This window comes from Mus musculus, chromosome 18, assembly GCF_000001635.26.
Source record: "Mus musculus strain C57BL/6J chromosome 18, GRCm38.p6 C57BL/6J".
NCBI lineage: Eukaryota > Metazoa > Chordata > Mammalia > Rodentia > Muridae > Mus > Mus musculus.
This window is the reverse complement of record NC_000084.6, coordinates 82,913,059-82,930,784: the sequence shown is the minus strand read 5'-3', so window position 1 is coordinate 82,930,784 and position 17,726 is coordinate 82,913,059. Positions and strand designations below refer to the sequence as shown.

The 17,726-nt window shown below is 48.4% G+C and overlaps 1 protein-coding gene and 1 long non-coding RNA gene across 12 annotated transcripts in view; one reads left to right on the top strand and one right to left on the bottom strand.

Moving 5' to 3' along the window:
• Zfp516 (zinc finger protein 516) overlaps positions 1-17,726 on the bottom strand; it is a 95,627-nt gene that overhangs the window by 74,530 nt on the left and 3,371 nt on the right. Inside the window, exon 1 of one of the 11 annotated variants that reach the window (XM_006526500.3) lies at positions 16,495-17,300. The exons of 6 other annotated variants lie outside the window; for them this stretch is intronic. The gene's annotated coding sequence lies outside the window, so the exon portion shown is untranslated. Of the gene's footprint in view, positions 1-10,069; positions 10,164-12,936; positions 15,450-15,470; positions 15,848-16,061; positions 16,154-16,494; positions 17,301-17,726 lie in introns of those variants that run through there. 4 more of the 11 variants (NM_001177464.1, XM_006526503.3, XM_006526501.4 and 1 more) reach the window with 4 other exon arrangements.
• Positions 10,225-12,380, top strand: 4930592I03Rik (RIKEN cDNA 4930592I03 gene). Its single transcript, NR_033307.1, has 3 exons — positions 10,225-10,266; positions 10,516-10,634; positions 11,555-12,380. It is a non-coding gene; the product is annotated as an RIKEN cDNA 4930592I03 gene (long non-coding RNA).

Genomic DNA, 17,726 nt, shown 5'->3' with positions numbered 1-17,726 from the left:
CTCCTTCTGGCCCCTGCATGTACACACACATACATGTACACACACATACATGTACACACACATACATGTACACACACATACATGTACACACACATACATGTACACACACATACATGTACACACACATACATGTACACACACATACATGTACACACATACATGTACACACACACACACACACACAGACACACATAAATACACAAACGCACGCATAAACAAACATATACTCACACACGTACACACATACAAAAATAAATTTAAATATATGCCATAAGATTTTAGGAACACATACGAAAACGGCAGTTATTCAAAGTGTCCTTGTAAAGCAAAAATCCCATACTATTGGTAGAAAAACTGACTAGATGAACAAGTGATTTGCAAAAGAAACAGAAGGATCTGCAAGCGTTTAGACACACTTATCAGGCTGGAGAGATGGCCCAGTGGTTAAGGTCACTGACTGAGTTCAGCGCCCAGCAGCATGGCTTATCATTGGTATTGAGATCCAGTGCCCTCTTCTGGTGTGTATGAAGACAGCAACAGGGTGTCACATACCTTAAACTGCAATGGTATTTCAGGCTGGCCAAGATTTAAAAGACAGATAGTATGAAACACAGAGAAACTCATCAGTACACAGACTTCTCACAGGGAGTGAACCATGCCATAGGGCACCTGTGTGGTGAAGTCTGATGACACTAACCCATTAAATGACCCTTTGTTCCAAACACCACACCTTGAATAACTTACCCTAAAGAAATATTCCCACAAGTATAGACAATTGTATATCCAGAAAGACCCCTTCATGCTAGAAACCCTGGAGACAATCCAAATGTCCACCTCTCAGACAGAACAAACACAGGGAACAGAGCTGGTGGGCACAGCATTCCCCGTAGGATGTCTGTGGTAAGGCCACCCAAATAGTCTATTCTTCATACACTGGGCACTAAACATGTGTGTGGTGTGTGTGCAGACAGGTGGGTGTGCACACAGAGGTCTATGGCCCATACATGCCTTCAATTTTTATATGTAAAAAGACAGACAGAATGAGGAGATCTAAGCAGTAACAGTGTTTGCTATGAAATCAAACCCCCAGCATCCACATGCAAGCCATGCATGACAAAAGGCCTGCGCCCTCAGTGTGGGGAGGGCAGAAACAGACAGATCCCCCCGACAGCCTAGCTGACCATCAGTGAGCCTTTGTCTCAAGAGCTAAGGAGAAAAGCTGTGTAGAAGAAGAGGCACCTAATGTACTCTCCTGGCTGTGGAACACATGTGTCTGCATAAACATGTGTGTGCATGCTCACACACACCACATGATGAGTATTTATGTATTTATTGATAGGTACATAGAAATTTTTCTTTCAAAGACATTTTTATTAGATATTTTCTTCATTTACATTTCAAATGGTATCCTGAAACATTTCGCTGTAGAAAAACTCATGTAACATGATACCATTTAAGTTGTGATATTAAACCACACACATGGAAAAACCTTCACAAAGAACTAAGCTAATGTCATTAAATGGCCACCAGAGAACTGAGTACAGAGAAGCTAGTACAAAGCAGTTCACAGAAAACCATAACTATGCTGTGCAATGTCCAATATTCTTCCTCCGAATGCCATTTCCCCTTTACTTCATAAATATCCAACATCAAAGGCGATTACATTTTTTTCATTATCAATAACATATTTTTGTAAGCCTTTAAAATAAAGTTCCATTTGGGCATGGAGCATACTGCCCAAAGCATTTGACTGTAACTAAATTACTAAAATAGGTGCTGGAGGGCTGAGGAGGTGGCTTAGGAGTTACAAAGACTTGAGGACATGAGTTCAAGTTCCAGCACCCACATAATGGCTCACAACTTCCTATAGTTCCAACTCTAGGGGATCCACTGCCCTCCTCTGGTCTTCATGGGCACTGCACACAAGTACATGGCAGTCAAAGCACCCATACATACACATCAAATGATAACAATTTTAAATTTAAAAATAATAAAATAGGCACTGGCATCTCACCAGTTGAAAACATTAGCTGTTCTTGCCAAATTCAGGTTCAGTTCCCAGCACCCACATGGTGGCTCACAGTTCACAGCCATCTGTAACTCTATGTCCAAGGGATCCAATGGCCTCTGAAGGTAGCAGCCATGCACAGGTAGGTACATATATGTGTGTGTGTGTGTGTGTGTGTGTGTGTGTGTGTGTGTGTGTGTGTGTATGCACATAAAGTAATTTTAACTAGGAAACTAAATCTGTGGCTGGCGACCAAGCCACAGATTTCCAGGCCATCCCGCAGAATTCATGGACCTTAACTTTTGAAATGTTTTGTTTATGTCTTCAAAGCAAAGTCTATCTTTATCCCCCAAGCAATAAGACCCCAAGTACAGCTGTCAATCAGTTACTCTGGTTCAATAATTAAAACACGTATATAGCTTCGGTTACTTCCCCTGGACTACAGCACTTGAATCCGCTCACTGCCAGGCAAGGAAATTAACGGAAGAGGCAAAGCCCACATCACAGCCTTGTGAGGACATGGCCCCAGCTCCCTCTCTGCTACCACAATTCCTTTCACTCAAAATAGGACACAGCCCACTCTCTAAGCTCCAATGCAGACATCTTAAAGTGTATTAAACAAAGTGCCTTTCAAATGAATATGAAAGGTTTCTGCCTCGAGTGATTAACTGGAAGCCTAAAGTCCTGCTTGCCATGAACCCTCCAAAACCAGTCAGGGTTTGTCTAAGAAAGGGACGTTATCATCAGAACACTCTAATTTATTATGGTGTTGATATCCCATCTGACCAGCAGATCCTAAGGCAATTGAATAACCATAAATTTCACATGACTAGTTAGAAACAGCCTGAGCTCTTGAGCCCCCAGATGTGCAGCCAACAGGGGGTGGCTAGCTCTGGAGAGTTAAATCATTTTCAAGACCAAAACCCAGTGATGAAGCCTAAAGTCCCAGAGACTTGGGGATTTCTGAACCCAGGAAGCAATCAAACGAGGTCTGTCCACTCTCCAGCGAGGACACCAGGAAACAGTTTCCTTTGAAACAGAAAAGTCCATTGACTACATTAGCATATGTGCTGACTGGCACCTTCTGTCCTCCGTGAGCAATGTACACTTGGCCTTGGTGACCCCACCTGAATACCAGCCAGTCTCATGTTTAAAAGCCTAGCGAGTTTTCTCAACACTGATTCTATGCTTCCAGGAGATTATAAACAGAGTTCCAGGCCATTTCAGCAGCATTTCACTTATCAAAACAAGCGCTACAGTGATTGATACAGGCAGCAATGGAACTTGACCCTCAGTCAAAACAATAAACCTGTGGATGAGAGCATCTGCATTTACAAGCGTGAAGAACTGGTAACCAACAGTCCCATCCAAAAGCAGGGCACAGCCCCACAACCAGGAAAATCACATTTTGCCTTGAAGACAGGATAAAATTGTACCAGCCAAACTGGAGGGTCTGAAAACTACCCAAGATTTCTGTCTGTGCCCATGGTGTGTGCACCTGCCCTGTGGTGCTCACTAAATGAGTCTCTGCTCCTTTTCTTCCTAAAGGTCTTCCCTCCCACCTGCTGTCTTCACAGTGTGGCCTGTTGTGACGTGTCCCCTATTCCCTTCTCATTCCCAGCAGCTCAGGAGGAATGACACACCGCTAGAAAACCACATCGGAAGGACGAGGGCCCTGCAACGTTGGCACGCCCCTGGCTGGGCAGGGGAGCACAGGCATCCGGGAAACTTCAGCACCCTCAGATGTGCTTGCCTCACCCGATCCAGAGCAACTCCTCTAACACGGTTACCTGGACAACCGTGTGGCCGGCCAGGTGATGGAGCTGGTACCCTGTTAAAGATTAACGACCCGCTTTGTTCCCTCATCCTTCTGAGAAAACACAGTGGTCTGCCTGCCTTGTAAGTCAACAGCCATGCTTCAGGTGGGCAGGTCTGTCGTGGGGAAAATCCCGTGAGCTCTTGTGACCCTGGCTGCAGAGTCGGCTCATCATCTACCTGAACAATGTTTCCTAGAGGTGGATTATCCCTCCCTGGGGTTGCCACCAGGTCTACTTCAAGCCCAGACAACGCTGTCAATCACTCTTTTCATTAACACAATGCTCACGTTGTGAGAGTCACAAAAACACACCAAAGTACAAACGTATAAATAACGACTTTAATGAGGGCAGTCACATTTCTCTACTTTTTTAACGACTGCCATTTTTATCAGCACTACACTCTAATGAACTGAGCTAACCAGCCAGCTAAGTACCACTTTTTAACCTATGAAAATAAGTGACTCACATTACAGTTTATACTAAACTGGGTACTAAATTATCATTAGATGGTAGAGAACACACACCCATCACTGATCCATACCTTTTTCCAGCAAAATACGAGATTAAAAGATAATTCATCTCAAACTGCAAAATCACCCTTGGAATTCTTCAATCTAGCACTAGGTGTATGGTGAGTGTTTGAAAATCCAGGGCGTTTGGGGTGTCTGAATACAGGGGACAACACTGTGATCAAGGGAGGTGGATGCTCCAGGACGACACAGAGGCACCTGTTGCACACACAACTGCTCTCCGAAAACAGGAGCGCCCTGCTGTACACCCACCATCCCTCAAGGCGATGAGAGCAACCAGTGAAAAGTGATTTTCTCCTTCCACGAAACAGCTTTTGAGACTCCAACCCAGGCTTAGTGAAGCCATTTACCCACTGGGCAACCCAGCAGGCCCTCGTGTAGATGATTAAGAAACATTCTGAATGTATTAAAATTTTTAAAACATTGTTAACTTTGTCCAATTCTCTTTCGATGTGATTATAAGCGTTCTGTCTTAACGAGTGGCAAGCCGTCCACAGATAGCAACCAAGCAGACCAAACTCTATCTGAGGCCTATCTCTAAACAGCCTCTGGACCAAGAACAGCTTAGACATGTGTAATGGCTGAAAAAAAATAACAAGCTCTACTGTGTGAAATAGCAAATTATATGAAATTAAAAAAAAAACCTCTTACTATCTGTTACTATGAAATGCCATCTATGGCTGGCATTTGGAGGATTTGAGACTTTTCTTTTTAAAGAAGTATTTATTTTTGTATGTATATGAGTACACTGTGGCTATCTCCAGACACACCAGAAGAGGGCATCAGATCTCCTTACAGATGGTTGTGAGCCACCATGTGGTTGCTAGGATTTGAACTCAGGACCTCTGGAAGAGCAGTCAGTGCTCTTAACCACTGAGCCATCTCTCCAGCCCCCAAATCCAAATTCCAAGTGTCCATAGCAAAGGGCTTTTAAGTGGTGATACTTGCCCTCTAAGGCTTTGGCGCCTCAAGGCCAAGACATCTTTACCAACCCAAAAGGCTTATCTGTAGAAAATATATGCTGGGCTGGGGGCACGGCTCAGTGGGTAAGTGTACTCCCTCTGCAAGCTTGAGGACCCAAGTTCAAATCCCTAACAGGGAGGGAAGGAGGGAGGAAAAAAAAAAAAGAAAAGAAAACAATCAAGGCATGGCTATACATGCCTGTAACCCAACACACACACACACACACACACACACACACACTGATAAGGAGGGAGGGAGGAGAGAGGGAGAAGAACGAACATTCCTTCCCCCAAAGTGGCATCTACAGACTTGAGGGGTCCCACTAGGGAGGATGAGTCTCCAAGCTCCCTATCAGCCCCCTGGAGCATGAGGCCAGTAGGACAAAAGGACACAGGCATGGCCAATGGCCCCAGATGGCCATCCTGGTAACTACACAAGGCTCACACTTATGTCCAGACCTAGACAGAGGACATAACATCGAGCCAAACTCAGGTGAGCTGCTATAAGCATCCTGCGGACTCTTGGGAAGAATTCACCTGTAGGAATGGGGAGTGGGCCATGGCGGCCAAAGTGCTACGACTTCAAATGTCTAAGACCAAGATGTGAATCATTCTACAGTAATTTCAACAGGCTTAGAGTTGAGGAGGGAGGGTCACAAACCAAGGGCAGCTGCCACCCGGGTCGCCTGACCAGAGAAGTCAGCTATGAGCTTCATTAAGGGCTCTAGTTTTCATGCCTCCGCGTGAAAAGAAGCAGAAAGCACCGCCAACTTCCCAAGGCTGTTCTAAATATTAACTAATGCATGTGGCTCTCACAACAGGGCCATGTTCAGAGCAGGCACCTGATGAACAGTCCATAAAAGGACACAGACTCATCTGGGGACAGGTTATCCAGGCTTTCATCAATGTGAGTCTATTATAAATAATCAGTAACGCAGCCAGCAAGGATGCTTGCCACCGAGCTTGACAGACAACAGACAACAGCTCAAGCCACAGGTCCCATGTGCTGGAAGAAGAGACCCAACTCCCACAGTGTGATCGCTGACCTCCACACATGTGCTGTGGTACACTCTGGCCTCTGCACACACACAGTAAGTAAGCAATCAGCAGCTGCTAAGGCACTGTCGTTTGTTCTTATGACCTCGGTGCTTTGGTATCTATGCAGCCAGAAGGAATCACCTATGCAAACCTCTATAGCATCTGCACTGACGGTCACTGAGCGGCAAAGTCTGCAAAAAATAAACAGCATTGGAGCTAATGGGAGAGCGCCCTGTGTCACCAACAGGAGAGGGCCGTGTGTCACCAATGGGAGAGTGCCCTGTGTCACCAACAGGAGAGGGCTGTGTGTCACCAATGGGAGAGTACCCTATGCCACCAACAGGAGAGGGCTGTGTGTCACCAATGGGAGAGCGCCCTGTGTCACCAACAGGAGAGGGCCGTGTGTCACCAATGGGAGAGCGCCCTGTGTCACCAACAGGAGAGGGCCGTGTGTCACCAATGGGAGAGCGCCCTGTGTCACCAACAGGAGAGGGCTGTGTGTCACCAATGGGAGAGCGCCCTGTGTCAGACACTGAAAAAGAGCAATCTCTCTAGGAAGAAACCCTAGTGGTTTCCCAGAATAATTAATGCAACATATAAATCATCATGCGACATATAAATCATCATGTTGCGCTCTTTATTTTGGTTGCCAGAGAGCTCTGATCCTAAATTCTGGCGTATGTGTCCCCCTGGGGGAAGTCTTGAGGTCTGCATCTCAGATCCCCACCATCATGAACAATTAATTACTCCATGTCCTGCCTCTTATTTGTACTTTGTGACAGATTGGATGTGCGACCTTAAGTGCTCTCAGCCTTTAGTGGCAACAGAAATAAATGCAAACTGCTAATACCAATGTGAAAGTAACGGGGGGTCAATCACCCTGTACTCAGAGGGGTGGCAGCCTCACCCGTGCCTACAGGAGAAGCACCCTTGTGGTGCTATGAACACAGTAAAGGTGTGCAGTGCTCAGTTTACACTGGCCATGGCGTATCTTGAGAAGTTTTTAGGAAGTTAGCAAAATGATCCAGTATATGGCCAGCAAAATGGCTCGGAAGGTGAAGACATTTGCCAACGTTGATGCCCAGAACCCAGGTACTAATCCCTGCTTGTTGTCTACTAACCTCCACATATGCATCACAGTATGCATACGCCCTCGCACACAGAAACTAAACAACGGGGCTGGAGAGATGGCTCAGCAGTTAAGAGAGGATCGGAGTTCAACTCCCACTTTCGGCCAAGCAGCTCACAGCCGCCTGTCGCTCCAGCTCAAGGGTTTCAACACCGTCTCCTGGATTCCATGGAAACCCCCAACCACATGCACACACTCACACACACGTGATTAAATAAATAGACAAAGTTACTGGGCACAGAGTTTCAGGTAAACAACGACAACCTAATCCTCTTCGGAAAATGAACATCATTCTGAGTTTGAAAGTCCGCCTGGACATCTTTCCTCCTCTCAGAGAAAACCTAGCCCGACTGGCGAGGTCTGTTAGAGTGACCCCACAGTGACCCCACAGACAACGGTAGGTAACGGTTATGCTTCTTTCCCAATAAAGCAAAACGAAGCAGCACTAGCTATGGAGGACCCAGGAGCCAGGGGTCTAGCAGCCATTAATGATCACAGTGAGCCAGCCAGACATCAACTAGGGCACACAAGACAAAAAAAAGCGCTACAGCCCAGTGGGCTACCAATGCAGGTCTCTCGGCTGAATACCAAAGAGAAAGGCACCTGCCCTGCTTCTGGGCTCTCCTCCTTCCCGTGACATCTCTCCTTTCTTGCTCTCCTGTCTGTGTATGCCCAGCTGAGCTCAGAGGCCAGTGCCCTCCACGTACTGGTGAGCTCTCCATCCCGGCCACCCCTGGTACAATGACCCCACCAGCTTGCCCCCACCCAGACCTCTTTGCCACTGCCTTCAGGACCTGCTCACCTGTTCCCACCTGATGACACCAGCTGTGGACACAGGGCACTGACTGTAACATCAGAACGACTGCAGGCTCTTCTGACACCTTTCCTAATCTCCTGGCGATTCTTTTCTTCTAGGGTTTCTTTATGCGATGCCAATAACTTGCTTACAAGACATGATGATTCTAGGTACTATTAGTACCAAACTTACCGAATGAAAGGGGCCCTGGGTTTTATCTCAGTGTTGGGGGAAATGAGATCTGGAGAAGGCTCAGCTGATAAAGTACTTGCCATGCACACGTAAGGATCTGAGCCCAGCTCCCCAGTGCCCACAGAAAAACAGAGCCGGATAGTTTGTGTTTATAATCCCTGTGCTGGAGCGAGGGACACAAGCGGATTCTTGGAGCTTAGGAGACAGCCAGTCTAACCTCACTGTTCACAAACACCCACACGCACATGTGCACACACTCACATGAACACACACAGTGCTACTGGGATTGGTAGCTACCACTGGATTTCCTTGAAAAATCTACACCTTTGTCCACAAGGCAGCCTTCAAACTATGCTGACAGCTGGCTGGCCGGGAGGTGGGCCTCTCTGCTTCCTCCAGGACAGCAGTCTGCAGTGGCCTCAGATGGTGACAACTGGCCCCGTTCTTACACAAACACTTCACTGTGGAGATGCAAATACTGAATCGACACTTTTTCCACCGGTTTGGAGCTAGCTCTGAGCACCACAGGTGAGCTGAGAGGTGCTCTATCAACCTTGCTTAGTAACTGATCATTTGCCAGCTTGGTGCTGAGTCAGCAGACTCCTTAACGGCCTTGTCCTCTGGGCGGACTTTGAGCACACCTAGCTGAGTGTATTCAGTGCCAATATCCTGGAAAGAAAAGCAACCCAGTGCTAAGAACCCAGGCCAAGCCCCACCCCATCTATGGCCTTGCCCGAATGACCAGATTTTCCTGCAATTCAGCATATACAGAACTGCAGGTTTACCCCCCCCCCCACCAAATCACCTACCTCTAAGTCAACTAGATACAGTAAAGTCCAAACAGAAATTAATAAAGAAATGCAAATGACCGTGAAAGCAGTACCCTGGTGTACAGTGAGACCAGTCTCAAAAGAAAACAAAAAGAAACACGGGAGGGAGAGTGGGTAGGTGGGAGGGATGTGGGAGGGAGGGAGTAGTGAGGGAGGGATGGAGGAGGGAAAAGAAAAAAGAAAAGAAAAGCCACACTAGAGTCACCTTATCCAGCTCAGAGCGAGGCTCCAGATGTTAACTTACCCCCTAAGACTGTAGCACAACCCAGTGGCAGGACATGTATCTCCCATCCTCTGAGCTGCAGAAGGACTAATTACAACCCACCCCTGTGTAAGCACCTAAGGAAGCCTGTCTGAGCCAAAAGATGTAATGCACTTTCTAAAATGGGTGACTGTTCTCGCAGACAGCAGGACTGAATGCCTATACCACATGTTCCAGCTGCCCCTGCACGTGTGCCCCGCAACAGGAACACATTGCACAATCAGATCCCAAGTTCCAGCTGAGACGGACACTTTAAAATGTGTGTGGGTTGGGAGCAGGAACCGCTCCCTAAAGTTAACATTCAGGATAGCCTACAATCTTCCACCAACCTAGAAAACAGGTGATAAGCCCGTCTACCAGTAAAACCATTAACGTGCTCTGCCTTTCTGTCACCAGGGTAATTCACAGAGGCTAATTTTAATCCTACCACTAATCCTGTGATTCCATGGAACCGTCCTCAGGTTTGTGTTGCTATGGAGAGTGCTCATACCCCAGACACACTTACTGTCAGTCTTAGGACCAAGACCATCCTTCTCCCCTCTCAATCTTTTGTTCAGTGAGAAGTCATTTCTGAGGAAAGGAAGACAATCCGGTGCCTGGGTCATGTGCTGCCCTCATCACAATGGCCATTATGGCTTCACGCCAGGTACTTCTCCAGGAAAGAATGCTGTCATCATGTTAATGGGTCATGCTAAGGACACGGTAAGTACTAGTACGACTGGAAGATCCATCTGGATCTTGAGGATATAATTATCAACAGATGATGGCATTTTTCTCAGAGGGTTACAGAAATACTAAGTCACCGGTCATCTCAGTGTGACGTGTGTCCAAGGCAAGGCACAGTTCCACTGTTCAAACTCCGGGCAGTGCACAACCTACAGAGTGCACGGTGCATGGCTTGGGGGCACACATGTGACCAAGCGTATGTGTCTGCTTCTTTCCTTTAAACAGGGAAACCAGGAAATGAAGGATAATGAAGCCATCTGAGAAGACAACAGTGTCCAGAGGCTCTGGGGCCCTGGGGCAGCACAGCTCCACACTGGTCAGGAATGGAGGTCAATGGTGACAAGGCAGGTGGATGCCCTCCTGAATCATCTCAGAACACACATCTCTTGTGAAGTAAATACAGTCTAACCACCAAAACCCCCAGCTAGAGGGTGCAGAGAAGACTGTCAGAAGCCAAACTCCAACTCCACATGTATAGAATTCCACAACACCGCAGAACTTCAGTAAAATTAGGAAACTCTAAATCTATGAAATCATCAGTAAACTCAGGAAGCCAAGAATATGGCAGGCTACTTACTGGATCACCTTGGGGCAGCAGGGTTGGGGGTTGGGGGGGACTAAGCCCTTAAGATGGGGGGGGGGACACACATTTTGAGCTCTGGGTTAAAAATCACAGAAACAGTAAGGAACTAGAGTTCTCTTTCTGACCGACAGACCTTTAGGCTCACCCCCAAGGATAAGTTTTAACCGCTCCTGTCTAACTCTGGGGTTCTCTAAATTTGTATAGTCACTCGACACTTAATGGCAAACTATTTCCCATAAACACAGGCCTCACTCACCACTCATAAATCCCAGCTGAAGAAGCTGCTGAGGCCACAGCCACCTCTGGGCACAACTTCCAATGCATCCCTGCCTGTACTCAATTTCAAAGAACATTCTCGAACGCCAAAATAAATCACTGTCCAGCCCAGCTCTCGTCAGCTCACGCAATATAGGTTAAACAAAACCACATGGTAAAGGCAGGCGCATGTTGCCCTCCGCTGAAACAAAGGACAAAAATTCCTAGACAAATTGTCCCTTCCCCTTTCACATGGGAGGAGGCGGAGACGATTGGAGGGACTTCTGAAGTACTAAGGATTCAGGGGTGGGGGTGGGAGGGTTGGCTTTTGCCTGTCCATTAGCAAAATATTAGGTTCAACCGAGTGCCTCCAGGTTTGAGTCTCCCTCTAGGTCTGGAAAGGTAACACCATATTGCAATCTCTAGGCATCACCTTCGCCTGGGCAGGAGGAGGGCAGGCCCGCTGTGTGCAGGAGGCCCTGGCATCATCTGGTCCCCAGGGTATGAGAGGCATCGAGAGACAAGTCTACCTGTACCGAAGGAATAAAACACCTGCTCAGCTCAGCTTGGAAATAAACCAGTAAGACACGGGTCGACCTCCCCCCACGGCCACGGAGACAGTCAGAACTCTGCCATTACAGACTGTATGGAAAAATAAAAAGAGTTCGGACTGTAGCAACTTCATTAAATTCCTGACTCAAAAACACCCAGAGAAAAACAACCTCCCAGAAAGAGCACAGCCTGGAACAGAGAGACATCTGATGAAACTGCTCCTCGGATTATTTTTTTTTCCTCTGTTCTCCAGTTTTGTGTCTTACTCATTACTTAACATATATTTACATGCCTGCTTTCTAAAAATAGCTCTAGTTCTAATTACTCTGCTTAGTAATTTCCAGGACCATTTGGGCTGAAGATTAAATGCCAGATCTTCCTTGAAAAACTACTTTTAAGGCATGTAGAGAGAGGCACAAAATTATACTTCTTGACAATTCTGATGTGTGCCCGGGGAAGCAGCCCCTTCCACACAAACACCACCGCTCCCAATCTGGCAGGGAAGGCCACAGCTGCCAGCGTCACGTGTAGGCAGATGCAGAGGATAAAGGAGGCAAAGAGGACAGTTGCAACTGCCAATTTCCCCAATCCTTCGGAAATATACCTCATTTACCTCAAGAGACAGGACAGGACATTTACAGTCCCAGAAATGTACTCATATGCCCCAAGTATATCTCCTTGGAATAAAATTACTTTAAAGTAGAGGGTTGGTTGTTTGTTTGTTTGTTTGTTTGTTTTTGTTTTCATAAGGTTTGGATAAACATTCCAAATCCACAATGTCTCCCTTCACGTGTCCTTCCATAACGTTAATTTTATTAATAAATTCGCCAAAAAATAGAAACACTAGATAGGATTCCTTTCTTAAATTGGGTTTTTGGTAATTTTCAAAAATTCTAGAAAATTCTGAAATAATCATAGCTGGCTTCCAATAACAAAAAGACTCCCGCCCACCCTCCTGGGCAGGACAGGAGAGGAAGGGTGCTCTCTCAGAACAGAGGAAAAAGGTCTTACCTCCCGCCCAGCCTGCTAGTGAGAGAAAGAAGGATGAGGGCCAGGGCCTGAGCGGAAAGCTGCCCCTCCGACGCCCCCTGATACTCTACACCCTGAACAGGTGGCTGCTTCTACACTCAGACACTCCGGGCAGTCTGGTGCAGAGGGGCTGGGATCGGGGCCCCGCAGGACCAGTCAGAGCCAAAGCGGACAAGAGTAAAACCCTACCCACTGTCCCTGAGCATCTCCAGGGTCCACATTCACACCTGCCTCTCGGCTTCTCCAAGTTCCTCCCAGTCAGGGACGCACACAGCTTCGGATTCCAGAAGCCCCTTCCTTCCTCGGGCTGCACAACAGCCCTACATCCTGAAGCTGGGCTTGCTGGGAAAACGCAGCTCCCGAGGAGATGCAGTTCCCAGCAGCACCAGAGGGGTCGCTCGCCTGCCCTGCCAGCTCCGGAGTAATGAAATTAGTCCCTCATGCTTCCACGTGAATAAATCTGGAAGCTAAGGTCAGAGATGCCGAATTGTAAGCAGCCTGGAGAAGCCTAGTGAAGCACCAAGCAAAACTCCGGTGGACTACAACGCAGCTGGGGGGTCGAGGCAGGGTGGGGGCGGCATGCTCAGGAAGATGGGGAGGGAGGGGATTTCCCCGAAGTTTCCAGAACTTGAGGGTGGGGGGGCTAACAAAGAGATCCATTTTTAAAAGAACAGCATCAGATTAGCTTGTCCCAAGCACTGAACATAAAAACACGAATTTGCTAAGCTGTGCTTTTGAGGAAAGAATGATAGTCCCAGGTTCAAAAGTTTATAAATTAAATACCTAACTAACTGTGTTTTCTCCTTTCGTCCACGAGTTCTATTAATTAGGATCAAGTCCATATGCAGCGTTAACAGCAATGTGGGCGATTCGGGATAAATATGGCCAGTCGAAAAAAACCAAAGTGAAAACTGATAGGTCCCCTGAACAGTGACAGCCATGTTTGCTTTGGTTGTGGACCTAGTGATTGTATAAGCAAAAGGTTTCTTATAGTGTGCCACAATTAACACCTGTCCTTTTCTCCTAAATTGAAAGTCCAGTGTGAAAGAAACAGCAGCGAGGTGACCAGGCGACCCTCTAAAGGAGCAATATTATAATAGGAGAGCACGCAGGCTAGGGCATGCTCCCTCCTACTGCCCAACAGAATCAGCTTACATTTCGGCTCCTATTTCCATGGCCTTAAGGTATAACGCAGCTGAAATTCTACACACAACCTCCAGTCCCACTCAATGCCACTCCCACGAAATTCTTTTTCAAAGATTCCTTCTGGTAAATTGTGAATAAGGCCAAAACATATCCTGGAGTATGAATACACAAAAAAAAATTTACAACAACCCCTTAAACTCAGGACTGGTTTTTCGAGAAGGGAGCCATGACTAAACACTTAAGTTGCCAGGGTACATTACCAGCTTCCCCCAGTGGAAGACTGGGAGCCATCTGTTTGAGTATTCCCCACTTCAAAGTATGTTTAAAGAATCTTTTTTCTCTTACACATAATTGTTGCTAAACTTAATCACATCAACTGCCCCACTTATAAAACTCAGATATCTCCTGGTAGGAAACAGTAAGACAAACGGAGCTAAAAGTTTCATTTATGAAAGTGGAGAGACACAGTGTGGCCCGGTGGGGGGGGGGGGGTTGCTTCTCTCAGTTCACTTTAATGGAGTCTCTGGGACTCCGTGTGAAGTGAAGAAATAGATAAGATTTCATCATCCCCGGAAATCTTTTAAAGGTGCTTTAGTTGCCACTACAAGGCATTTACAAGTAAGTGCTCAGAAACTTCCAAGGTAAGTGAGCTACCATGAGGTCTCATTGGCAATTAGTTATCACACACACACACACACACACACACACACACACACACACATACTAAAGTTAAAGTTTGGGGCCCTAGGGTGATTTTATGCATTACATTTTTCAAAGCCCAGCACAGCAAATAATCAAGATTCCCTTCTTTCTGTCCACTTTTGGGAGCAGTGAGCAGCCTAAGAGCAAGCTACTGGGTTTTGTTTCCTTTTGGAAAGGCATGCCTTGCTTCTCTTGCAAGCTTTATAACAGACCCACTGGGATGGCCTCTCTTTTTTGAATGCTAATGTACTCTGAGGGCTTCAGTATTAGCAAGTGTAAGGAAACAAAGTTCTCCTAATGAACTAAGAAAATATTGGACATGTATTTATCTTAACACATCAGGATTTTAATTTGATTATCAAAACAGTGTGGGAGCCTTCCCTTGAGCTCAGTTTATCGCAGAGCCCATTCGAGATGGCTATGGGGTCACTCTCGTGGAACTAAAGCTGTCTCCATCCAGTGACCCAACTCACACCCCTGACACCAGGGCAGCTCAACTCCATCTCTAATTTTGTTGGGGGGGGGGGCCTTAGATTAACGCACAACAGTACTGAGGTATATTTAATTCTCGCCGGTCTGTGTAAATAAAAATACACAGCTATTTTGTCTCAACAATTGAAGAATGCGAGGAATAAATGAGTGATAAAAAAGAAAAGGACTCTTGTGTCCAGGGCAGTAGCGAGTATCATATCAAATAACAGGCATGCCTAGTTCCTTAAAGTAACACATTCCAAACCGAAATACTCCAATCATATTAATAGGAAGGTTTAAAAACGTAATCTGGAAAGATCCTGCTGGGGAGCTATCCTCTTTGCTTCTACGCCGGTCAGCGCGCACATCAATTTTTAAATTACATTTAATCAACATTCAAGACTTAATGGTAGGTTCACCGGGACGTGACTTTCTACTGTACCTTTAATTAAGACGCCGTCTAAAGTTCCTTCCGAGACTTGCTGGTTAAGTGGGCACCGCGAGTGGACCAGAGGTTCAAGCACTCGGTTCTTTGTTACTCAATGGACACCCTGGGAGGCCCGCCCCAGCCCAAGGACACATCTGGGCTTCTAGAAATAACCCAATGTCCATTCGGGCCTCCTCTGCACCCAGGCATCGATTAGGTCTCACGCGTAGACCACAGAGCCCCCCCTTTTCCCCCAGAGCCGCCAGCACTCCGTACCCACCAGCCACTCCCGCCCCGGAGAAGCAGGGCCCAACTCAGGTGTGGAGACTTACATAACCGCCCCCCAGAGGGGGCGCGTCTCCCCTCCCCACCCACCTCCAACAGAACAAAGTGAAGTTTAAAATAGAAACCAATTACTTGGCCTGCCCGCGGTGCTGGGCCGCGAAGCCCCGCCGCGCCTCTGTAAACCCCCCCGCCCGGCCGGGCCACCCCTCCCCGCCCACGCTCGCCCACGCCGCTGCCCCCACGAGTTCGCCGCCCCTCCCCCCACTTCCCCCGTGCCCACGCCCCGCCCCTACGGCCCGCGCCCCCACGGCCCGCACGGACCCCCAAGCCTTTGTTACGGTGCGAAGTTGGGCTTGCGGGTCCCCGTCTCTTTCACTTCTTGGGTTACAGTGAAGGCGTGTGACGTCCGTTCCACATGACGGGGGCGGGGGGCGGGCGCCGGAGAAGAGGGGGCGGCCGACCGGGGCCTCCCCTTCAGCGCCCCGCCCACGGCCCGCCCCCCGCAGCCCGAAGCCCGCAGCCCAGCAACAAGCGGCCGCCGCCCCCGCCCCGGGGACAGGCAGGTGGGTGTCCCGCCCCCAGCAGCACGCCACGCCTCTAGGGCGGGCAGGTGGTGCCCTGCCCCCGCGCAACCTCCCCCCCCCTCCACACCCCCCACCCCCACCCCTCACCAGCCACCCAGTCCCACGCCCCCCCAGCGGCGCCGGGCGGCCGGGACACACAGAAATAGGAATGATTTAATGCAACGACATACCCATTCCTCAAGCCGCGGGCTTGCAGAGATTGGAGAGAGGGCCGAAAGGAGTGGCGATCCGGTTGGGTGGAAACGGCCCGCGTAGGAGGAGATACGCGAACTGACAACACCTAGTAACTAAGTGGGAACTCTCGGGGCGGGGGCACCCTCGAGGTGACCTCGGTGCACGCAGACACTGCAGACCTGGTGTGGACACTGTGCCTTCCAAGGTCTGTGGTCCCCACAGGGGTCTCTAGAAAGGGAAGCGCACGCGTGTATTTAACCCCACACTGCATCTTCACCACCACCACCACCCCTAGTGAATCACAAGGCAGACCACCAAGCTCCCCAAAGGCCCAGCATTGAAACACAAACTAGGCAGTCCAGGTCCGGCGCGTTCAGGTCCTGAAGTGAGTCCTATTTCTACGGACGTTCCTAAGTGGAGCGGATTCAGACAGTAGGCAGCGTGGTGTGGCCCGTGATACTCTGCCAGTGAATGTACCCATTGTGCGGAGCAGTCGGGGCTAGGGCGCAGCACTGGTCAGAACTTTCATTAACCATAAACAGCTCGCGTTCTAGAATGTACCACGGACTCTTGAGAGAATGAAATTGGAAGTTGGGAGAACAACGGTGTCCTTCACTTTTATATGGAGTTAATATCCCTTTCCCACAAACCCCGACCTCTGCATGTTTGCTATCCGCAAGTGGCCACGACGCGACTCCACCGGAGCCTGAAACCAGGAGGATAAAACTGCTCCTGGGTTCCCAATGTCTGAGAAGTGTTATCAATCGTTCCTCTTTCCTTTCCATGTGGCAGGTTTCGACTTGAATCCGAAAGTGTCTCTACTGCCCAGTCTTCGTAGGAAGACGTTGGGAGGGGGCAGGGTCTCCACTTGGACTGCTGCGTGCGCATCTAGCTGGACAGACTTGGATAAAAGCGTGTCCACGTCTACAGCACACATCTGTGCAAATGCGGGAGCCTGTGGATGCGCGCGTCTGGCCCGACTCTGGGCCGATACACGGGCGCGTGGTCGCGCGTGCGCGCGCTCACACACACACCCCAAATTACCTCCGGGATAGAGAAAGCTGCTGCGGATTGGCCAACAGAGCCGTCACTCAAACCCAGGGGGCAGGGAGACTTTGCAAGGCAGTTTCTTTTCTCTTTCCCCTCCGTGCCGTTCCATTTAATGGTAAAACAACAGCAGAGCTTTGAAAAGTTAGCCATCTATGCAGAGTCTGTCTCCCTAACGAGG